The sequence below is a fragment of the Talpa europaea genome (genome assembly GCF_964194135.1).
Source record: "Talpa europaea genome assembly, chromosome: 5".
In the NCBI taxonomy this organism is placed as follows: Eukaryota; Metazoa; Chordata; class Mammalia; order Eulipotyphla; family Talpidae; genus Talpa; species Talpa europaea.
The window spans coordinates 130,573,230-130,598,304 of record NC_140071.1 but is presented as its reverse complement, the minus strand read 5'-3'; positions in this window follow the sequence as shown (position 1 = coordinate 130,598,304).

The window sequence follows — 25,075 nt, the reverse complement described above, 5'->3', positions numbered from 1 at the left end:
ATTTCTACAAAAAAATTCCTGCTGGTAAACAGTGATCAGGGGAGGTTGAACGTTGGACCGAGAACTCCTGTCCTCCCGACCAGTCCTGCGCCATCACTCCTGGGGTGGAGCACTATCTGGTGTGTACTCCTCACGTTGCATATGCCAGTGAGGCTTAAGCAATTGCCGCAGAGCTAAAGCCAGGGAGACGGTGGCCCATGGAACAGATACATGTCAGTCTGTCTGGGAAACCAATCATCATTCTTCTCCGTTCCCTGCAATTTCCTCCTATTTGGGTTTAATTCCTTTCTTTGGAGTCAAGGGGTCCATGAACTAAATTTAATCCCTGATCTGTGGACCAGCCCTTTGAATAATTTGAGATAATCATATCCTATTTCCACCCTTTGTAGCTCAACTCTAGGCTTCTCAACACACTGTTTACTGTGCAAGTCCCTTTATGAATAAGCAATATTCTCAGAAATTACTGTAGGCATGGCAACATTCCAGCAAAGTCAGAGAAGCATGTTCTGGGGCTAGTAACTCAGGAAGAACCATTTTTCCCTCTGGCTAATTAAATCACTTAGCTAATTTAATCACCCCGTGCCTAGGGAGCTGATAACAAAAATATTTACTTAGTAAAGGCATACGATCTTTGAGACTCATTTTAGATACTGGCATAGGATTAAGTGATTTATAGGCATTTAGGTGTTATAATAACTGGAAAAGAAGTGCTAGCATTATTCCCATTTCACAGGTGGGGAAACTGAGACAGGGGTAGGAAAGCGCCAAGTTCATGCAGTTAGTACACAGCCCAGCAGGATGTGGACTCAGTCTGGCCGACTCTGAAGCCTGTGTCCTTCACTGTGGCGTTGCCTCCTGGGCTGGTGGTTTGCATGATGGAGAGAAGCAGAAGAGAGTTTTTTGGAAGGAACTCCCTTTGCCTGTGGAAATCCCCTTTTCCAGCAAGAGCTGCCTGCTCTGAACACGTGGGGAACAGGCAAAGTTTTAAATAACCCTCTTCAGAAGAGCTTTGAACTTCCTTGAGAGAAGCCTTGACCTCTTCTCCATCCTGGCCGGATCTGCTCCTGCTCTCCCTCAAGTGGTCTAGTTTCACAACTCCGGAGCTGCCTGTAGATTGGGAGCGAGAAGAGCGAATTGCTTCCTCTCCTCTTCCTGTTCCCCCAGACAGATTGGGGTCACCTCCCACTGACTTCCCTACTGAGTGGCTCCTGATGAGCCTCATGGGGAAGAACCTCCCTGAATGTGTAGCAACAGCTTTCCTGCCTCCTGGGCAAGGATGGTTCTGGCCTGGGGGTGCCAGGGATTGGGGGAGATGCGGGGTGGTCCTGTGTGTCCCCAAACAAATACTCTTCCTCACCCAGCTGCCTCCCCAGAGAAAAGCTTCCCTGCAATAAACCAAAAGCCACCTCAGCTTGTCACCCACAAAAACCATGCCAGACTAGCCACGCATACAACCCAGCCTCCTGCCTGGGGGTCTGAGGGAGCTGCTCTTTCAGAGGATGCTGTACGGGGGCTGACGCAGGCTTTTTTTTTTTGCTTAATGTGAGATAAGGAAACCAGAAGCTTAAGCACATATGAGGAATTAAGTAGAAAGCTTCATTTGCCACAGGAGGAGGGTGTCACACTACGCACTCTCCTTCGGGGTGCAGTCTTTTGTTGGGAAATTCCTTTAATCTTCATTCAGCCTCCTGATCGAGAACAATGAACCCATCCCGCCACTCCATTTGGTGGATGACTCACTCATACCACCACCAACTCCCTGGAGGTTCTTTGCTGATCTGCACAGCAAGGGCAGTAGCAAAGGCTCCTCGAGGTTGGTATTCACCTCTCCAGTGGGTGGTGGAAAGGGAATGTTGGATAAAGTGACCCACAAGGTAAAGTGTGGCCGCTGTTGGTCAATGCAGATACTGTTTTTAAAAAGATTTATTTTTATTTATTTATGTATACAAGAGCTGGGGTACAGCCAGAGGTGTGGAGGGCGAGGGGATTCACCAGAGACAGAGTGGGGAACAGAACAGGTAGATCTGCTGAAGTCCACTGCTGAGGGGAGAGTGGGTGAGACAGGAGAGGTCTGCTGCGTGGGTACCTCCCTGGCTGGGGATTGAACTGGTGCTGCAGTGGCTGCAGAAAGCTTCATAGTGCTAAGACTGAATCCCTTGTGCCACCAGGAAGGCCCAATGCATATTTGTTTTTTTTTTTTTTTTTGGCCTAGACAGATGGACATTTTCAAGATGGCGACTTCCTTTAGGATTTTATATTTAGGAGTGGTACTTCAAAGCCTAGGGGTGGTTTGTATATCTTTGGCATCACTTGTTATTTGCCTGGAAAAGTCCTCAGGAATAAGGACATAAGGCCAAGTTTACTTTATAATCGAAGAAACAAACAAAGTAAAAGAAGAGAAAGGCAAAAATCCCAAAAACAAAACCAAAGAGGAGCCTTTGCTGACTAGGACCTCACTAATTATTATTATACTGTCACTACCTTTATAATGTGCTATAAATATTATTATTTATATTATATTATTAGTTTATGGTATGATAAAAAGGGCCAAATTGCTTTCTCCTATCAAAATAACTCAAAAAAAAATTGAAAGAAGTTTAGGTATGTACTGTAAAATGATTAAAACCTAGTATTCCAAAATGGTCTCTGAACTGGAGCAAAATCAAACTGATATTTCCTTCTGAAGTGATTGATACTAAGTTGGCCACAAGAATAGGTTTTGTTTTTAATATGAGGAAAAAGTTCTATTTAGTGAAAACCACAATTTGGTGAGTTTTGGCAGGTGTGTAACCTGTGCATCTTATCAGTGAAAATAGAATGACTTCCTGACTATAGACATTTCCTTGTGTCCCTCTGGTCAGTTCCTCATACTCAGAGGCAATCAGCCTCTGTTCTGATTTGCACCATAGCTTAATTTTGTCCCTCCTTGATTCTTTGCTCCACACAATGTTTTCAAGATCCAGTGATGTTGTGTCTATCAGCTGTTTATTCTTTTTCATTGCTGAATAGTATTCCATTATATGAATGTACCACAATTTGTTTACCCATTATTTTCATGAACAAGTTTTTATTTTTTTTAATAGAGGCATGTTTTTATTTATTTATTTATTTATCTATCTATTTATTTATTTATTTATTATATTTGTTTGTTTGTTTTGTTTATACATGCACTGGGTACAGTCAGAAGCGCGGGAGGGTGAGAGAATTCACCAGAGCCAGAGCGGGGAGCAGAGCAGGCAGAAGGACCGAAGTACACTGCTGAGGGGAGCAGCGGGTGGCAGGAGAGGTCTGCGCGCCATGTGGGACCCTTCTCCGGTGACCGGGGAGCAGCCGGGGATCGAACCGGCGCCGCAGAGGCCGCGGGCAGTTTCGCAACCCAGCGCTCAACCGCTGCGCCACCGGGGAGGCCCTCATGAACAAGTTTTTATATGTCTAGAAGTTCTTTAGAAGTGATTATAAATACATCATACATTTATTCATTGGACAAATGTTTTTCCAGACATTGTTGTATGGCTGGCATTTTTGGAGGTCATAGGACACCCTGATGACCAAAATAAACTCCCTGCCTTCACAAACTATTATTGTAGTGGGAGAGAGAGACATGCACATGTAGTCAACAAAATGAACAAGATGGTAGTCAGAAGCGCTAGGAACTTATTAAATTTGAGTAATGGCATCAAAGTGACTTGTAAGGATGCTGCGTCTGAGGAGGTGATTGGATTATATCAGGATGACAAAAAGGTTATCACTGGATGAAGAACCAGAAGAAGAGTCTCCACTTAGAGGGAACAACTGATAAGAAGGGCACAAAGTGGAGCTGAACGTGACACACCGGTATTGAAGGAACAGGAACAAACTACTATGCCTGGAATAGAATAAGCAAGGGGAGACGTGGTGAGAGGCAGGGCCAAAGACGAGGAGGGTGGAAACAGGTGTTTTGGGTTTTATTCTAGGAGTGATGGAAGGCCAACAGAGGGTTGAGACAGGGAGTCATGGGGTCTGATTTACATTTCAAAGGGTCATGCTGTCCAAGGGGGTAGAGGGAACGGTCAGCAAGGTCAGTTAGGAGGCTACTGGAGGGACTATGTGAGATGATGTTGATTAGGGTGATATCGTCAAAGATGGCTAGAAGGACACTGGTGAATTAGATGGAGGGAGGACTTAGAGAAGTGAGAGAAAGGGAGGAAGGAGCCAGGCATGACTCCTAGATGGTCCATGCAGAAACAGCTCCTGAGTTGGGTAAGCCGGTTGCAGGTGGAGTGGAGGTTGGCAGAGAGGAGACCAGGAGGGGTGTGTTGGCCACAGCAACTTTAGGATCCTTGCTGGCATCTTCAGTTGGGGATGACTAGTTGGCACTGGGATATACATGATCTGGAGTTCAGTTGAGAGGCCGAGGCTGGAGACAACTATGCACATCCTCAACATATGATGGATATTTAGGACATGGGGACTAATGAGATCACCTGGAGAGAAAACAGGGTTCAACACTGTGTCCTAGAGCAGAGCAAGTGAAGGAAGATGAACACATGATGTGTGTAGTCCCGCTGCCGCCATCTTCTCTACACCCATTGATTTATTTAATTTGGTTCATTTTAACTGAGGGAACATTGCTTTATAACACTACATGATTTAGAGGAATAGATTCACACTTCTTCAGATGTATGTCACCTCTGTAAGTCTTTAAATTCACAAGAGACATTGACATGGATTTTGTTGTGACAATTCTGCCAGATACTCTGTAGAAATGTAGTTGCAAATTGGCCTAAGGTAGTTTGGTTATAAACAGATACAAGGTTCTTTTTTGTAAATTTGGAACCCTCTAGAACTAGAGATAAGTGAGGGTTAGCTACTGCCCTACAACCTCAATAGAAACTCAAGGAAGGAATTATCAAAGTAAACATTCCTACACAGACATTACCTGCCTCAGGGCTGTAAAGAGTCCTAAAGAGCAGCCTCTGGGGTTTGGTGAGTTCTATGAAGTTCCTTTTGCTGGTCCCCAAGTATAGTCATAAAATGTCCACCCAAAGAGAACATTTTTGGTGGGACACAGGATCTTTTAGGGTTCAAGCCTCTACTATCAACCCTGAGCGTTAAGGGTGAAGGGTCAAGTAAAGGTAGGAAGTTATCTTCAATTTCACTCATATGTTGAATACCACTAATTTAATCAGTGGGGCCATGTGGTACATCATTCAGCTGATTAACAAGTCACTAACAACCCCCTAAGGAAACTCATTTTTAGCATCATTATGTGGGTTAACAAAGCCTCTGGGTTTCATGATTGGATATAAAAGTAGAGGAGGCACTTATAGTATTTTCTGCTCAGTGGGGTCTTTTGGGTTTAGTGATAACTCCCTAGTCTCCATACTGAATCAAGGTGACTCAATGCCTCTTGTTAATGCCCATTAACACCCGACCCTCATTCTCATCAAATCTGTTTTGCTGAAGTATTTTACAATAAATTATTAATATCATAATGTGATTTGTACAATTAGAAGACATGCTGGGATAATAAAAAAAAAGTCTCTAATGCAGAGGAGGAGGAGGAGTAATAGATACTAATTATAGATACTTACAAAAGCTGTATCCTTATTCTTGTCTGTATGAGGTATTGAGCCAAGTTCTTTGTATATGTTTCATTTAATTTTCACATAAAAAATGTGATGGATAGATGCTATTATCTTCATTTTATGTGTGAGAAAATGGAAACTCAGATAGCACCTTGCCCAAGGATTCCTGGTTAGTATATAGTATATTGTAGGGTAAAGAAAATGTCAGGCTTTTCTGCCCTTCTGCCATCAGGATAGATGATGGATCCTTGTCCTGAATGCATGCCTGATGGCGGGCACCTGGAATAGGGTGTGGGCATAGGTAGATGGGATTCAGCTGAGCTAAGACTGTGCTTTTAAGGGCGGCATCACGGGGGGACGCCAGCAGCAGCAGTAGCAGCAGCAGCAGAAGCAGCAGCAGCAGCAGCAGCAGCAGCAGCAGAAGCCGAAGCAGAAGCCGAGAAGCAGCAGAACGAACACCAGAGAGCCCAGATAGAGTAAAGACTTGCTGGGGGCTGGGAAGCCTGCCAGCCTCCCAGCCCCCCAGCCAGCACCCCTGCCTGCCATATGCCTGGTGAACCCCAAATAAAAAACCTGCAAAACTACTGAGGACTCTGACTCCTCCTTTACCCGGTCTGCATGGGATCAGAAAACCTGCACTGTGCCCAGTTCCTGACTTTACATATATATACCAACTATATCATATAGTTAGTATATAGCAAAAGATGACTTTGAATTTGACTCTATTTCTACAGCATGTGTTACAACCACAGCATCACGCTGCCTGGGTTTGAGAACTGGATTTGACACTTGCTCTTGGAGAAGTTGCTAAGCTTTAGTTTCCTCATGTATAAAACAGGGGAGGGGTGATCATGATGAATGAGCCAATGCATTTGGGCCTCCCTGGTGGCGCAAGGGGTTAAGCAACGCCATATGAAGCAATCCACCACCTCTGCAGCACAAGTTCGATCCCTGGCCGTCCAGAAAGAAACCCATATGGCAAAGCAGACCTCTACAGTTTCACCCCCTGCTCCCTTCAGCAGTGTGTTTTGGTCAGTCTGTGTAGGGTAAGGAAAAATGTCAGGCTTTTCTGCCCTCCCGCCATCAGGATAGATGATGGATCCTTGCGGTCCCGAATGCATGCCTGATGGCGGGCACCTGGAGTAGGGTGTGGGCATAGGTAGATGGGATTCACCTGGGCTATGACTGGGCTTTTAAGGGCGGCGTCATGGGGACGCCAGCAGAAGCCAAGAGAGAAGCAAGAGAAGCAGAAGCCGAGAGAAGGCCGGAGAACCCAGATAGTGAGGATTTGTTGGGGGCTGGGAGGACTGCCAGCCTCCCAGCCCCCCAGCACCCCTGCCTGCCATATGCCTGGTGAACCCCAATAAAAGACCTGCAAAAAAACACTGAGGACTCTGACTCCTCCTTTACCCGGTCTGCATGGGATCACAGAAAACCTGCACCGTGTCCATTCCTGACCCTACAGTCTGCCTGTTCTGTTCCCCACTCTGTCTCTGGTGAATCCTTTCACCCCCCGCATCTCTGATTTGTACTCCAGCTCTCATATGCATAAATAAATAATTTTTTTTTTAAAAAAAGCATTTCATAAGTTGTGAAAATGTTCCTGTGTGTCATTGTTTGCATGACCCTGTCCTCTTCCTGGTCCCTCACCTAAGTGCCCACAGGTCTTCCTTGATGACAGGAGTGTGGCTGGGTGTGTTTTGTATGGTGTCCAGCATAACCCTGGCCTTATCTTTCCTGGGCTGGTCTGCAGCTTAGGTTCAGGTCCAGTAGCCCAGAGCCCTGGAATTTTCCTGAAAGTCAATGCAAAGAGAAGAGTCCCTTCCTGTTTCTTAGAAACAGTCTCAGGTCATCTGCCTTGAGAGGGCAAGGTTGCATCCTGGTGATGGCTGTGCCAACCACCTTCTTCCTCTGGAAGGTGCTGAATAGCTGTTGTGGCACTTATATATGTGAATAGAGGGCTTGTGACTGGGGCATGGGGAAGATTCCATCCTGGTGCTGTATGCATATTTTTACTCATTAATTCATTCAACCTACGTGAAATTAGCATCTACCACTAGATGGAGAGAATATAATGGTGATTAACCTGACATAGCTTTCTCCTTGAAGCTGACAGACTATTTGGGAAGGTGATGATAAAACACTTTGAGTAAAAACTAATAACATGAGCCAAGAATGCATATAAAGTACATGTAAAACTAATTTAATGTAGTCTTGAGGAAGTCAGGGAAGGCATCCTGGAGGAAGGGATGTTTAATTTGGAGTTTATCCTGTAAAGAGAGTGAGTAGATGGGAAAGACTTCTTGTAGTGGCTTTTGGGAGTGATATAGATTTCATAAATTAAATACATTTGCATGAGGATTGGAATGCCTTTGTATGGTGCACACACAACTAACATTGCTTATCTTTCCTCTGTGTGTTCTGATGTCCAGGCACCAGCTTTTTGGGAACCAAGAGGCAGGGGGCCAGACATCTACTTTTCACAACATTGGATCTCTTAGCTGTGATGTGGCTAACACTGCTAATTCCAACACTTAATGTTTGAAGAAATGTGTTTCTGAGCCAACAGCTCCAACCGTGGTTTCTTTATTCCTTTCCTCATGATGGTTGTGGAGATGGCAGCTCCCCGGCAGGCTGGTTCTGCAGTGTCATCTGCAGGGCCCCGGTTCAGAATCTGGTGCTTCAGCCCTCCCCATGATTTTTGTAAATTCTTCAATTTCCCAAATTAAATCCCTTTCTGCACAGGATGGTTGGAAGGGTTTCTACTTCCTGCTACTGAACTCTTGCTGACAACTGCTTAGGTAGTGCCAGACTGACTTATTTAATCAGTATTTTCTGAGTACTTAGTATGTGCCAGACACTAGTTTTAGACTCTGGGAATATGATAATAAGCCAACGATCATATCACTGCCATCATATTATAATGACAATTACATTCTCAATCAGAGTGACCCAATAGAAATACAATGAGTACAGTTTCAAAAGTTCTAGTATCCACATTTAAAAGAGTAAAAAGAAATAGGTGGATTTAACGTTAATAATTAATTTTATTTAACCTAATATATCCCAAATATTATAATTTTTACATATGATTAATAAAAACAATTATTGAGATATTTTGTATACTTTTTCATATTAAGCCTTGGAAATTCAGAGTTTAGTTTTTACTTACAGAACATATTGAATCAAACATAAAATTTTCATTGGCTGTTCTTGATTCATATTACATGTCATAAAATTTACAGTTGAAAAAGTAGCTTCACAAAGCAAACACACTTAAGTTTCCTATTCCAAATACACTTAAAAGTTTTCCACTAACTAAAAAAAGTATTTAAATAAAACTTATCTTTAATATTTGCATCCATATTGACAAAACTTGTTCATCTTTTCTAGAAGAATTGATTTGACTTTGGAGCAAAAACATATTTGTTTCAAAATTACATCTAATGAATTCAGTAAACTCGCCAGCTCTGGGTCAATTCAGAAGCACATTGCATAAATTGAAAAACAACTAAAATTTATCAAAGACAATGAAAAGCCCCTTACTTTTTTTTCAGTCCTGGCAGCCAATTTACATACCATTGATTATCATGAAAATAATTTACATAAGATTACATATCGGGTACATTACATATCCGGTAAAGGTATATGATTATGACTATTGATTTGTATTATAAAAGTTTCAGTTTCAACATAAATTCTCATACTTGTCTAATTATGTCACAAATAACATTTTCACTTAGGAATTTCAAATTTAGTTCATTCATATGCAGAATGTTTTTGATGAGAAAACATAAATCACACTGCAATTTCCTGTCTTTGATTATTGAATATTTGGCAAACATTCCCTTTATTTCAAGAAAACCTGGGAGTTTAAAATGCAGTAAATCTTTGTAAAACTCTCTCAGGACTCAAGAAGCACTGACAACCACACAAGGTCATTCCATTGTCATCTTCTGTTTCTTTCGATTCTTCTGTAAACTGGAGATGCAGTCTTGAGGAAGTCAGGGAAGGCTTCCTGAAGGAAGGGATGTTTAATTTGGAATTTACCCTGTAAAAAGAGTGAGGAGATGTATTCAATGTATAATATTCAACTGTATACAAAGAACAGTTTTTTGCAACTATATTCATGATGCTTTTCACAGAGTGTCTGCAGAAAATTAAGCACAAATATTTTCAATATACATCATATTGTGGAGTAAGCATTAAAAGAAATATCAGTTTCTTTTTTGAAAATTCCTGTACATCTGAATTTTTGACATAACATGGTGGAACTACCATTTTTGGTGATTGAAGCTAATTAACTTTTTCTTAGCCAGCTAAAATTCCTCTTTGATAGATATAAAAAAATTTAAAAATACCTAGCCATTTTTAGGCAAACAACGGTTTCTTTGCAAACTGAAATTTTTTTGAGACAAATGTACCCAAAGGACAAATTGGACCGTGTCTATTACATCACAAGATTCATCTAAGAACGAGCACTTGTGATGTTTCAAGCTTTTTGGTTGATCTTTGGCTATTGTTAGAAAGTCTTGTATTTTATGGGCAATTATGTGGTGACTTAATTGAAGAGCTTTTGCATTTGTGAAACATGCATCTCTTTTGCTCTTTTCCTTAGAATTTTCTAGCAATATTTCCATTTCTAAAAAGTAATTTATTTTTCCATTTGTTCATCTAAAAATGTTTTCCTTTTGTGCAAGAATCCAAGGCCAAAATAATAGGTGCTGGTCTGTTTAAATGTATTTAAAAAAATGAAAAATAATTATTTTTGTTGACCATTTAATTCTGTTTTTAGACAACTAATTTCACTGTATTTTCTTTGACTATGAAAAGGGAACTTCTTAATAAATCCGCTGTGCATTTGCTGCAAATGTGTTCCTATTATCCACTATTGCCTCTTAAATTATTTTTTACACTACAATCGCTGTAGTAAATTGCCATTTTTTTCACCCTCTTTTCCAAACTTGACTCTTCTGAGCAAATCACTAGCTTCTGCATCCCCACTTATTTTCAGTGTACCACATAGGATTCTATATTTGTATTGCTGATGTAAAGAATACAAAAGCCAGTTACTTTACCAGCAAAAAGGATCTAACAAAGAATGGCACAGGACTTTCCATCTGGAAAGTGCAAACATAGGGTAGACCACAGGATAATCCTGATTCTGGAGAAGAGTTTACTTAGAGGAAACAAGGACATGGGAGGGGCTGTTCTGAAGGAGAGTTCATTGGAGAACAGCAAGCACACAGGGTGGTGAAGGTGTCTGGGCTGCAGAGCTTATCATTGGTTGAGATCAGAGCTGTTGCTGGGCCAGATAACTCTGCCTTTGGAATTATAAAGTAACAGACATCGTGTTGGATGTGTAGGGGTATGCTGCTTCCTGTGGGGTGTGCCATGAAGAAGACGGCACAGAAATGATGCCAGCAAAAAAAAAAAAATGCACGAGTGCGCCCCCTACAGGCCACCTCAAATCTAATGTTAATTGAGGTTTCCTTGTTTAATTGTTATAGCCTGTATTGCAAAATGATCACCACAGTAAGACTAGTTAACATCTGTCAAGTAGTTAACATCTGTGCAGTAGATCTCCAAGACTTATTTATTCTCTCACTGGAAGCTTGTACTTTTGGCCGCTTTCTGCCATTTTTCCCACTAAAAGTGTTTGTTAATGGTTTGGGGTTCAAAGTCTGGCGGGATGGGGCATTTGCTATGCACATTTCTATCCTCAAACCAAACGTATTCATTTTGGAGGAAAGGCAGTTTACAAAATAAGATGTTCAGCAATCTGCTTTTCCTCTCTTTTCTTGGCAAAACAAAATGAGAAAAAGAAGAGCAGACAACTAACCGTGATTGCAAGGTGTCCCCCGAGAAACCAAAGCCACAGAGACGATGACTGTGTTTTTTGTCCATTGCCATCCTGGTTACCAAAACAGTGGTGATGTCTGAATGGTAAATATGACTTCTGCCTTCTTTTGATTTTTGCTTCTGGCTTCTCTCAAAGATCTAAAACAAGTACAACCTCATCTGAAACCTAATTACCTCTCAAAGTTGCCACCTACAAATACCACGACATTGGGGCCTGAGATTCAACATGTGAATTTGGGGTACATGTGTGTGCATTACGGGGAACACAAACCTTTGGCCAAAACCACTCATTCTCTATTCCATTCAATGGAACACAATTTTCACCTTTACTGCTTTTTTGGGGAGGCAGAAATCTAGTCTTTCCAATAAAATTATAATGCCCCTAAGGGCAGGGCCAGGGCGGGACATGTCTTTTGTGACATGACAGTCTCTGATGCTTTTCTGGATACTTGGATTGTGGGAGACTCAGTGCCCACTTGTGTGGCTCGTGGGCTGGTGAAGTCACTCCCTCTCTCAGCTTACCCAGGAGGTGGCATGGCTTTCCGCACAGGTCTGTGAATTGCAAGCTTGTGTTTTAGAAGGGCCCACAAGAGAAGCTGATCAGGTGTTGGCTCTTTTGTGATGAATTAATCTAGGTATAATAAAATGTTCTTCATTATTATTTCTCACAGTTCAGCGTATCTGGGAAAACTCATAGGGCAAGTTCTAATTAGTTGTCAACTAGAAATTGTATCTGGAAGAGGGGTGTTCAGCTCTGCATGTAATTTCCTCTCAACTCCTGATTCCTAAATTCTGCTATATGTGTGGCTCACCATCTGCCTTAATTTAGTCCTGAATTTCCCTTTGAAATCCGTCACAAGTTGGCTTCATTTCAGTCCCTTCCTTATAGAGTCGAGACTTTTCTGTTTCATGATTAAAGCACTTTTCAAATGGTTGCGAGCGGCTGGTGAGCTCTTCTGCATTCGCTGTTCCCACATCATCTCTTAGAATCTTTCCCTGTTGCTTCTCCTCGTACTAGTTCCCCTGACTCCTACTGGCACATGGAGTCACTTCACCTGACTGAAGTCAACCTCACTCATATGTTCCTTTCAATTCTTTCTTCTTGCCAAATCCCACAGTTCCAGCATTCTGGAGGTGACCTGTTGACCTAAAACAAAAGCAATCCATTATTCTGATGACAAATAGGGTTTATTTGGAAACCTACAACAGTAGAGAGGGTAGATAGGAGAGTGTATTCATGGGGAAACCCATGTGTATTCCCCCAAACCCAAGGCTCTCACCCCCTAATTGACCTGTGGAGGACCTCCCTCCCATTTCTATCAAAGGTGGAACCAACATAATTTCTGGTGGGATGTGCAAAGCCCTAGATTTTGGGATGTGGTGCCCTAGAGTTTGCTGATTTGCTCATGTGTCAGCACTCTTGACCGTCTTCCAAGCTCATTTAAACAGGATTCTGCTCATTAATGTTCACAGTCCTCTTAATTTGCCCTGTGTTTTTGCCTACGTTCAGATCACAGCTTTAAAATAAATTAACAGCGGTTTGAGATTTACAGAATTGTTGGACAAATAGTGCAAAGAGGTCGTATCCTCACCCCGTCTCTGTTCTTATAATTTCTCCTGTTTTTAACATCTAGCATTAGGGTGGTACATTTGCTGCAATTAATGAGCCTATCCTGTTGCATTATTATTAACTAAAGTTCACTCTTTGTGTTGTAGACATCTATGGATTTTGACAGATGCAGTGTGATATGCATCTCTCTCTACAGTTTCATTTGGGATAGTTTCACCGCCTTAAGTGTCCCTCACACGGTAGCTTTTACGAGGTTTTTTATGCCGTGGTACTTCATCTCCAGCTGACGATGCTCTAGAGTTCAATTTCTGTTTATTGGCTGTCTCCTCTCACCTGAATTCTTTCTAGGTTGTAAGCTCCAGGTCCTAGAACATTCTCCACCATATTATGGCACTCAGTAGATATTTGTTGAATGAATGAATTGATGGGTAATTTAATCACCACTTAGAGCTTGGGTGGATTGTTCATGGATGTTAACATTTTGTTAGCTGTTGAAAGCGTCTTTGCAAAATGTATTAATACAGCACAACGTCTATGGATCCCTGCCTGAAAATGGCCAGCCAGCCCTGACAATGGAGGGGTTCTGCAGCAGTGAGCTCATCCGATTGATGGGTGTCAGCCACTCTGCAGAGCCCACCCCGGGACTCGTGATGTTTTGCTATGAGCCTTGTCCTCTAGACTAGCACTTCCCAAACATTTTTTTATCATCATTGTCCCCTTAAGGACACCTTTTCCTAAATTAGACACCCATTCCCCTCATGAAATTTAAGCACCATAAATGATCTGCTTTATAGCTGTTTGTATATTATATGCATGTTTATGATTTGTGCATAAAGAGTAAGATGGCTTTTAACCCCTTGGGGTGATGTCACCCTCTTTGAGAATCAGACTGTGAATCTTATTGTTGATTTGGAGAGAAAATCAGGGCAGGCATGCTAATGAGAGTCGGATGAAACTGTATTGAGAGGGATGGGAGCTATAACAGAGGGCCAAATTCTGATTCAAAACTGTAGAATCTTGAGAGTCTCACCAGCCAGCACAGAGAGGCTAGGGGGAGTCAGCTCCTGGCCTGCTTGAGTTGGACAAGGGTTTCTCTTTCTTTGGGAAGTGATAAATTTGCCACATTCCCTGCAGACTTACTACATATGAAAAAACCTGCTCCATTCTGGGAATGGCATGTAAATGGGGTCCTATGGATATCAAAGATTCCAGAGGTGAGGAATGGAGACTCTGCCATCTGGAAATGGTGGCACAATCCCAGGAAGGGAAGACTAAGAGTAGACAGACTAGCTGCGTCTAGGTGTGCCCAGTCCTGTGATAGGGTGGTATCATTCCGTAGGTCATTTTATGGGCTGAACTGTGTCCCCAAAAAGATGTTGGTCTTATTTGGAAATAGATGAACAAGTTATGAGAAGGGTGTTCTACAACTAGGGTCCTTGTAAAAAGCGGAACTTTGGACACTGACACAAACAGTGCGGGAAGATGCTGTGAAGGCACACTGAGGGGATGGCCACCTATAAGGAATGCCGGGGCCTATCAGAAACAAGGGGGTGGAGTGGATTCTCCCTCAGAGCCCAGGGAGAAACTGAGCTGCACACACCCTGGTCTAGGGCTTCCAGCCTCTAGAGCTGTGAGACAGCGCGCCTCATTAGTCCCAGCCGGCCTGCCTCTGTGGTCCTCGGTTGCAGCAGCTCCAGCAAACAATAGAGGTCATTAGGATGAGGATGGAAACTTTAGGGAAGCGGGTCTTAGTTCCACAGGGCAGAGAGGAAGGGGGCACTGAGGCATCTAACTGCTGGCAGCATACCTCTCGTTCTTCCTCACCAAGCGCCCCCAGAAGCAGGTTTTACTGACACCTGCATTTCCCTCACTGGGAAAAGGAGGCACAAAGACAGAAGCCATTTTGCTCCGACCTGTGCATGTCAGCACCAGGCTTCCAATGTATCTTGGTTCTGTTTTAATGTCTGCATCCTGGGCCTCCCTGGTGGTGCAGGGGTTAAAGACAGCGCTATCAAGCTATTGCCCTCCACTGCAGCCTGAGTTCGATCCCTGGCCAGGGAGAAACCCACATGGCGCAGCAGACCTCTCCTGTCTTCCTGCTGCTCCCCTCAGCAGTGTATTTCCGTAGATCTACCTGTTGTGCTCCCCACTGTCTCTGGTGAATCCTCTCATCCCCTGCACCTCTGGCCTACACCCCAGTTCTTGTATGCATAAATAAATAAATCTTTTAAAAAAGTCCACATCCTTCCATGAAGCCTGAGCTTCGAGAACCTGGGAGAGAGTGGAACAAAGAGCATCAGGCAGATGGGCTGCGGCTCTGCCAAGGGTGAGGACCGGGGTTCGAGATGTCCTAGGGTGGAGGGCGCCTCCCTGGTGGGGGAGAACTTGTGCTCCCAATACCTCTCCCAGGGCCTGGCGCCCACTTGCGCTTTCTTCTTTGGTTCTCACAGCAGCTCCTTGGGGATAATCATTTCCCAGTGAGAAAATCAAGACACAGAGACTTCCACAACTCCCCAAAGCGAGGACTAGGCTGGAGTCTCCGAAGTGCAAAGTCCGGCCCTGTCTCTGCCTCCTGCTTTCACGTGGCAGTGGGATGACCCTGTCAGCGCCCAGCACGGGGAGCAGCCGTCTCTGATAAGGATCTGACTCACCGCAGGGGCTCCGTCCTGTGATTTAGAATAAAGAGTCCTTACCCAAAGGCATATTTGCTCACCTTGCTCCGTCTGCTCAGCCAAGTTCCCGATGTCCAGAAAGCTGGTTTCATCTCCTGCTCAGCCCGGCAGAGGCAGCTGCCCAGATGCCCACATCCGAGGTGATGCGGCACAGAGCTGAAGGCTCCGGTTCCGACCCAAACCACCTGGGTTTGCACCCAGCTCTGGCTCTCACATGCTGTGTGTCCTTGGGCAGCTTGCTTTACCTTTCTGTTCCTCTGCTCCCCGGTGAAATGAGGACCACAGCGAGAGTGTTCACCCACTGAGTTCTCCCGTGGATTCTGTGCTGTGGATTCTCTGCTTCCCTAAAGTTTCCATCCTTCCATCCTAACATCCACTTTTATTTCCTAGAGAGGCTATAAGCGAGGCCTAGCGGCTGGGTGGCGTAAGCGACTGACGTGCACGTCTCATGGTGCTAGAGGCTGGAAGTCCAAGGTCACCGAGAGGGTTGGGAGTAGCCCTGGGAGTAGCCCAGGGATGTGGCCCTGCACGAGCTCTTAGTCTGTTTCTTCAAACGTGTCCCCTACACCTCAGTTGGCCCCTGAGTTCCAGTCCTCAAGACTGACATTTATTTCCCCAGTAGCAGGGAGGCAGACAAACTGGGGTTTAAGACAAAAATGGAAAATATCTTCTTAGAAGGGGAAGGCATCCACATAAAATGAAATTGTTTGTTTTCTCCCTGTGGGACATTTTGTCTTGCGCTCTTAAAAGCACCTACGGGGGAGTTTGTAGTTCCAATGGGTGGTAAATCCTTAAAGGGCTATTGTCGTCTGTCAGCTGGTCTCCTGGAGACACAAATAAAGAAAACATCCCCTAGAATAACAGGACCTTTGTGTCTTTTATTTGTGTGGCCCTTTGGCTCAGTGGTGCAGAGGCCTGAGTCAGCAGGCATCTTTAATTTGATATTAAGACCCAGGAGAACCTTAACACCCAGGGAGAGAATTATCCCAAATGGACTAACTTAGCAGGGGGAGCGAGTGATCACAGAAATGTTTTGTTCAGGGTCTCAGGAAGGAGTTGCTGCCAACTTCCTTGCTGAAGCTCACCCTAGCTGTCATGCTTTTCCTCACCGTGGATCACTGGGGTTCCATAAGGATGAGCTACTGAATCTGAACCCTGATTTTAGCATCTAAATGAGGGAAATTGCAAGATCCAGGGATTTCACAATTGCATGATCCAGGGATTCCCCTGTCCTTTAATGGAGGGTTGCTGGAGAGGGGTGGAGATCGTAGGGGCCCTTCCTGACCACAGAAGAGCCAGCTGAGTGAGGGCCGTGCTGCATGGGAAACCAATGTGAGGTAGAACAGGAATTTAACAAAGAGGCTGCCGTCTCCATTACCCCCCAAACTCTGGAGAAAGGTCTGTGCATGTTCCTAGGTAAGTTGGCCCAAACCCTACTTGTTTAAAACTGCCTCTGGAAGGGTCGTGTTATGGCTCAACAGACTTGCTAAAACACCAACAACTGGTCAGAACCAGTTCAGGATCCTGCTGTGAAGCCCCTGCTCCCTCAAACTAAGCATATATATCAGCAGCCTCAAAACCCAGGTCCTCTCTTGAATCTGCCTGCACTAGCTTTCTCAAGCACCCGCTATCGCTTGCAATAGAAGACTCATTCTGATTCGCCTGCTCTCACTCACATGAATTCTTTCCTTCGTGGAAGCTGAGGACCTCCAGGGTCTCTCAGCGCCCATGGGCCCCATCAAATGCACACACTGGGATAGGAACTGATGGGAGAATAAAAGATCCAGCCACCCACGATGTCATTTTGGGCACCTCCCATCAGCCTTCTGAGATTCACTGTTCTCATCTACAAAATAGGTCACTTGGACTAGATCAATCCCTCTCCCCCTCCCCTCAACATCTTGCTCATAATCTGGGGAAAACAGATAATAGCTGGTCCCCCCACCCCCACCCGCCCCCTCTGACTTGGGGAGGAGGGTCCGGAACCACAGCCTCCAACCTTTATCTTTTTTGACCACTCCCTCCTCGCTTTCCAGGAATCTCAAGGAATCCCAACCGCAAAGTGGGCAAACAACTGAAGCCCAACTATCTCTCTAGTGCTTTTCACCAAGTAAGATATTGTATCTTATCTTAGGAACCTTAGGAAGGACTTCATCCTCCTGAAATTTCACCACCAGCAGTTTATCTTTCTGTGTTGCCTTTTTCTTCCTCCTTTAAGCAAAATCACCTGATAAAGGTGGTTTTATGTCACCTGTACTTCAGTGTGAATCTGTGCCTTTGACCGTCCTGTGCCCTTTCAGCGGCACCCACTCTGCGCCAGGTGCCTGGCTAGATCTGTGGGTGTGCGGCTAATGAGGTCTAGAAATGGACCACACAGCAGAAACCCCCAATTGTGACCTGAGGGTGTGGCTAGAAGGAGGTCAACATGGGGGCCCAGGAGGAGACAGGTATCTCTGGGAAGATAAGGAATGATTTCTAGGAAAAAGGACTCTTGATCTCAGTCTTAATGTAGTAGGAATTAGCAGATAAAGAAGAAGGAAAAAGTAGTTCCGGGTTGAAGGGCCATCTACTGCAAAGGCTGGGAGATCGAAAATTCCAAAATGCCCTTCTGCTGGGCGTAGGGCCAAATTAAAAATCCTATTTTTAATTAAAAATAGGAATTAAAAATTAAAACTAAAAATCCTACAGAATTAAAAATCCTATTTCCCTTTCTAAGGATGGCGGGAGGTTGAAGGTGCAGATAATGAAGGGGAAGCTTTTTGCCCCTGGTGAACTTCACAAAGGAACTATTCCTGTGAAACACAGTATTTTATATAATCTTTTGTGTCAAGTCTTATCCTACACAATTTTAAAAGACTAGTATTCACATTCTTGTACTTTAAAAATAGCTTATTGTCATTTAATCATGATGGTTACTTATATGAAGATATTCTCCTTGATAGCATTCCTTTAGAAATATTGTTCCCAGAAGTAAATGCAATAAAAGTAGAACAAAAAAAAAATGTAGAGAATGTGTGTGTATAAACATTAACATGTTATAACCCTTTACAAGTCTTATGAAACACCCCATTGTATAAATCAGAGATCAGCAGGAACGCTGGGTAGGATTTTAGGGATATGCCTGCAGGTGTATGTTAACACTGGAATCTACCCCTTTTATACCTTATCACTTGATTTGTTTCTCTGCTCTCCGGAGCAAAGAGGGCAATAGAGAGCTGGAGGAGAAGAGGCAGGATCCAAAAGGATGAAAGTTTGTGTAAGGATTTGGTGAAGGAGAGGCATGCCTCTGGCTTATGCTGCAGAAACTGGGTCTTCCTTGTGAACACACTGCAGAGCCCTGCCCCCCAGCAGCAACCCCCAAACTCTAGTTTGCTTTCCACATTTTCCTGGACTCATCTACATTCTCCCACAGTCCTCTTTGCAACTGGCACTAGTCAGGGTTCCTTTATTGGCAGGATCCAGAAACTGACAAATCAGTTGGACACAGCACAGGCACAAAATAGGCACTCAACACATGTCATGGCTAAAACTGAGTGATGGTGGTGATGTTGCAGAATACATCTCCACAGAAGGGGGAGGAGCATTGCAATGCAGAGAAAGGATGCCATTTCCTCCACCCCCACTTACCTGCAGCCACCTTGGATTACTAATCCCAGTATGCCGTGGACCAGACTCCCTGGATGGGGTGTTACTGGGAGCTCGGGGTGGATCAGGGTGGTCAAGTGAACATACATAGGAATGAAGGCAGGAGGGAGGGCTTCTTGCTTTTGCTCTCTGCTTTCTGCTGCTCTGCTTGCACTTGGGAGACACATGGAGGAGAGACATGTAGAGAGACTTAGAAGAGACACTCGGAAGAGACACACAGGAAGGCTGCTCTCCTGGTCCTTGGCAGAAACAATGGCACCTGTTGTCCTGACTCCATGGTAGATGATTTTGCTACATTTTGAATTCTGAATCTCTTCTCTGGGACCTGTTGAACTTTATGGTTCCCTGCAAGAATTTACCTTAGATTTGTGGCAAGCTTTTTGGTCTCATGGACCCTACTTTGGGCCAACCCTGTTTGCCTGGCATTTTCCCGCAAGTGGATGGGTCAGTAGGGGAGTGTTATTGGGAAGCCATTATTGGGAATATCCATTCTTCTCTCTTTATGCATACCAATTCTATTAGAAAAATTTCACACTGGCAATCTTATTTCTTTGTCTTTGTGTGACAGTTAGCTGAACTTCTTTTGGAGTGTGCACCTCTTAATAGACTGGGGCCTCTGGGTGCCCCTAGGTTGCATGCTAACAGTGAGGCCAGTGCATGATCTGAGATACTAGAGAAATACTTCTTGGCACCACACATGTTACACAGGTCAAGTGGTGTCTGGAGTCTGAATTATATCACCCATTTCATGGGGTACCTTTGGTCAGCCATTCTGTACCTCACTTTTCCCCACCATAAACTTAAGGGCTCCATGATTCCAAAAACATCTCCCAGCTCTGCCCAGCTGTGTCTCCATGTATCACCCAGACTCATTCAGCAGTGAGAGGACTTCATTTTGTATCAGTCAGTGATGATTTACTTGTGTGTGAAGACACTTGCATGCTCAGACAGGGTGTGGTCAGGATACTTAATTTCCAGAGACAAAGGGCTACACACTAGAATCTCCATACTTTCTTGCCACGCAGGCTGAACTCTACATGTCAAGTTCAGTGATAATGTGTTATCTTTGAGTTTCCATTTTCCTCATGGAACAGGAAACAATTGGCACAACTCACCAAATTGCACCCCTGAAATGGCCAGTCAAGCTTCCCCTTTGGGATAATTTATAACTGTCATGTTTATTACCCCTTAGATTGACTTCACATCAAACAAGTTCCATAATGCATCTGCCATGTCAGAAAATGCAGGATAAAAGGCCCTCCAAGCTTACATGGTTGGATCTCTTGTAATTTTCTGTACCAGTCACTTGTTCCTTTTTTGCATTGCTGTATAGTATTCCACTGCATGCATACACCACGATTTATTTATTGATTTTCCTACTGATAATCATTGGTTATTTTTTGTTTATTATCCCCACTCATTAGTAAAGATACTGTGATCATTCATGTCTGTATACCTCAGTGGAAAGTGCTCATTTCTCTTAGAGATCTACCCAAGAATAGATTTGCCAAGTTGTAGATAGGGATATGATAATTTTTACTAGATTTTGTCATGTAGTTTTACTGAGGGATTGACCCAGTTTACCCTTTCACATGCAATGTTTGAGATTTCCAATGCTCCACTTCCTGTCAGCAATCTATATTGTCATTCTTTAAAATTGTAGCCACTCTGGGAGATGTGTAGGGATTACCTCCCAATGATTTTAAATTTCATTTTCCTGATAAGTAATGAAGTTGAGTTGCTAATTGAATGTTTTTTTCCCTTTGTTTATGAGGCATTAATTCATGTTTAGAAACTATTTTGGGATTACTGGTGATCTTAGGAAGTTTTAGAGGCACCATTGCTGTTCTGGGATTTAGCTTCCTTCTAAGGAAAGTGAACACTGGACACCAGTTAATACTTTGTCACCACAAGGGCTAATTGTGATGAGAGTGGCAGACTTTTAAAGCCAACATAGAGTGGCTTCTGGTAGCCATGAAGCCCCTCATAATGCGTCTCTGAAGAGAACCCCCAGAAAGTAGTGACTGCACTGGAAGGCACAGGGATTTAGAACCAGAAGATCTGAGGTTCAGCTTGGCCCTTTTAGCCATGGGACTTTGGGAGATCATGTTCTGGACCCCTGTTTGCTCATAAATTAAATTGGATAGGAGCTGTGTGTGGCTCCAAAAAAACATGGGAAAAATCACTGACACAATGGTACGTGTTAATGATAGTGACTGTTCAGAATGGGTGGGGGGGGGTGTCAGCAAGAGAGAAGCAGTGATTACCACAGGGATGCTGGAGTCAGCTCTCAGGGTTTCTTCAGGGAACCAGGAAACCCTGGAAGATTCTTGAGTAGGTATTGTGTATTGAGGCCTCCTCCCTTAGGTCTAAGCTCTGACTCTAGGAAATACCAATGCATAAAGAAGCTGACTTCAGTGATACTGCTGAGATGCCTCTGGTGTCCGGATGAATCCATTCAAGGACATGCAAAGTGGGAAACCCTAGGTGTGAGGGTGTCCAGTGAGAATGGAAGAGGTGATCTGAGGTTTCCAAATACACAAATCTTCTAGAGAGATGAAAGCCAATGGACTGGTTTTTGCAAGGACTTAATATCAAATTTTGACATATTTTTTAATTCCAAAAATCAGGAATAATAGTTGAAGGAAATCTGAGAAACAAAGGAAAGTATAAAAAAAGAAAATTACCTGTAATCCCACCTCCCAAAGTCAATTATTGTTAATATTGTACACCTCCACATTTTCCCCACTTAGCATTATAATACACTTTTCATAATGCTTTAATATTATATTTTAAATAATTATAATTGCATTCCATTTCTGGATGTACAAAAATTTAACCACAGAATGGTTGTTTTTCTTTTAAAATCTGCTCCCCACTTAATATTTTCTGATTACTTTAAGATTTGTCAACCTGGCTCAGTTTATTGTGCTCACAGGAAAAAGGTGCCAGAACTTGCCAAGTTATCACTTTTTGAGCATTAAATCTCCCACCTGTGACAGCACTGTATGGTTAACAGTTATTTATGGACAAAGAAGTGACTCTAAAGAAAATAGGGAAAAAAGAAAAGCCCTTAAGTGGGACTTTACATTTCTAAAATATATAATACTCACTCACTTGTCCTTTATCATTCATTCAATTATCTCTCATTCATTCATCATTCCATATTCTTAGGAGTCAGCTCTATGTGTGTCTTTGACTTCGTTCTGCTATTTATCAGCTTATGCCCATGATCTCTGTTCTCTTGGGCAATGTTCTCCCAAGAACATTGGGAGAACAATGGAAGAATCTGTAAAATGGGTAACAATGCTCCTCAACTTTTGTTATGAAATTTAAATCTAAAAAAGTATAGGGGGCACATTTTCCCACCAGGCCTTTAAGCCATCAAGTTCTAATATATTTATCCACACAGGGTCTATAAAGTCAGTTTTGTTGATGAGTGCAGGAAGAGAATACAACTGGGGCAAAAGCAGGATCATCCATAAAAATCAGAGCTACAGTCAGAAGAACATTCCTTCTCATGGTGTAGGGTGCTTCTTGTAGGCTGTGTGTCTAGTGGAGTTCAGAAGGATATACAAATATTTACTGATTTTTTTTTTTCTAGTCAGTTCTTCATGAACATGCTGAACTTGCTCACTGAGTGGTTTTCCCCAACTCCAATGAGAACCTTCCCTGATGCAGAATCTTTGTTCAGGCTCTGCCTTTCTGGCACCCTAGCAGCAGCCACTATGTTTCTAGACACTTGCTTAGCCTTTTTGCTTCCCTGGCAGCTCAGATAACTTGATCTCTGAACTTTTCCAACTTCAGGTTTCCGATTCCTCTTGGCTATTCTGTCAGCAAGAGTCATACCAGTAATGTCCCTCTGGAATTTGGTGGGTTATTTTCTTCTGAATTGAAGACTGCCATTTCTGTGCTAAGTCCTGCGGAGGAGAGTTGAAGTTATGTGATGAGAATTCGTGTGGGAAAGGAACGCAGACTCACATTTTGCATTAAGAGACTAAATAATTGGGCCTCCCTGATGGCGCAAGGGATTAAGACACAACCTATGAAGCTGTCTGCAGCCTCTCCAACATGAGTTCGATTTCCCGGCCGGCCAGGGAGCTACCCACATGGTGCAGCAGACCTCTCCTGACTCGCCTGCTGCTCCCCTCAGCAGTGTATTTCAGTAGATCCGCCTGTTCTGTTCCCAACTCTGTCTCTGGTGGATCCTCTCACCCCCCACACCTCTGGCCTGTACCCCAGTTCTTGTATGCATAAATAAATAAATCTTTAAAAAAAGAGAGAGTCTAAAATATCTTCCCATTGGTCTCGGCCTAGTGCCTCTGAGTCGGAGGCAAGCCTTGTACCCCTTCAAACACAGTCTCTGTGCTGCAGCTGCTGGGGAAGAGGAAAGATGGCAGCAAGGAGAGGCTCATGGGCAGAGAAACTATGGCTGATTCCTCCCTGTGGTTTTCTGTGGGGGATGGCAAACATAATTTGAATTTTGGAGCCTGATACAGCAAAATAAGCTGCACTTATGAGCCTTTACTATTTTCCCTGTAACTTTCCCAGCGTTTCTTTGGCATCATTTTTTGAAATACTAACAACTCCCAAAGACGTTCTTAATCCGCCGAAAGTAATCAACACTCAATTCCCATAGCATTTGCTTCTTTATGAAATTCCGTGTAAAATGTATATCAAAATTGTACAAGAAGAACTTTTGTCATGTAAAAATAGAGTAAGGTTCAATAGATGCAGATAATTAGAACCGTCATTTACCGTTATGTAAGACAGAGTTTTCATTTGGTCGAGCTGTATGGCTCTCTGATTCCTTCTAGCACTTTTCTCTGAGAATGAAGGAAGAAGCCCATGTGAAGTCTTCAGCACTAACAGAGTCACCTCAGTGACTTCCGCGGGCCATTAGGCAGCCAGTCAGCAGCATTTATGTCCTTGCTACCAGCAGAGTATGAAATGTGGGGCTAGGAGGAGTCCCTTTCTCCTGCTGGCTCTACATTCATTAATGTGTTAGGAAGAGAGGAGGCATGGTTAAGTGCAACTCCCACCTGAGACACCAATTTCCAGAAAGAATAATGGTCTCTCCAATATGGAAAAAAACAAAAAGAGAGAGAAAGAAGAGCAAAACCAAACACCCACCTGGCCCTTCCAGAAAGCAGCCAAGGCTGTGCCCTGTGCAACCTCAGCCCCTACTTCTCCTATTTCTGCCATTTTGTCTGAAGAAGAATCGCTCCATTTCTTCTTCTTTTTTTTTTTTTTAAGGTTTCTTAAACATTCCATTGCTTTTTTTTTTTTTTTTTAGATTTATTTATACAAGCACTGGGTACAGTCAGAAGCGCGGGAGGGTGAGAGAATTCACCAGAGCCAGAGCGGGGAGCAGAGCAGGCAGAAGGACCGAGGTACACTGCTGAGGGGAGCAGCGGGCGGCAGGAGAGGTCTGCGCGCCATGCGGGACCCTCCTCCGGTGGCTGGGAAGCAGCCGGGAATCGAACCGGCGCCGCAGAGGCTGTGCACAGCTTCGCAACCCAGCGCTCAACCGCTGCGCCACTGGGAAGGCCCAAGAATTGCTCCATTTCTACCATAAGAACACTCAATTGCCCAGCACATTGCAGTGATTGACTTCCCCTGGTGCTGGATCCTTTTGACAACCTGAAGTCATTAGAGAAATGGATCCTATGGAATCCCCCACCCCTTCTGCACAGCGAAGTGGAACAGGTCTTAGCTTCCTCACTTCTTTCCTCACCTCCTAATCCACTGTGATTTCA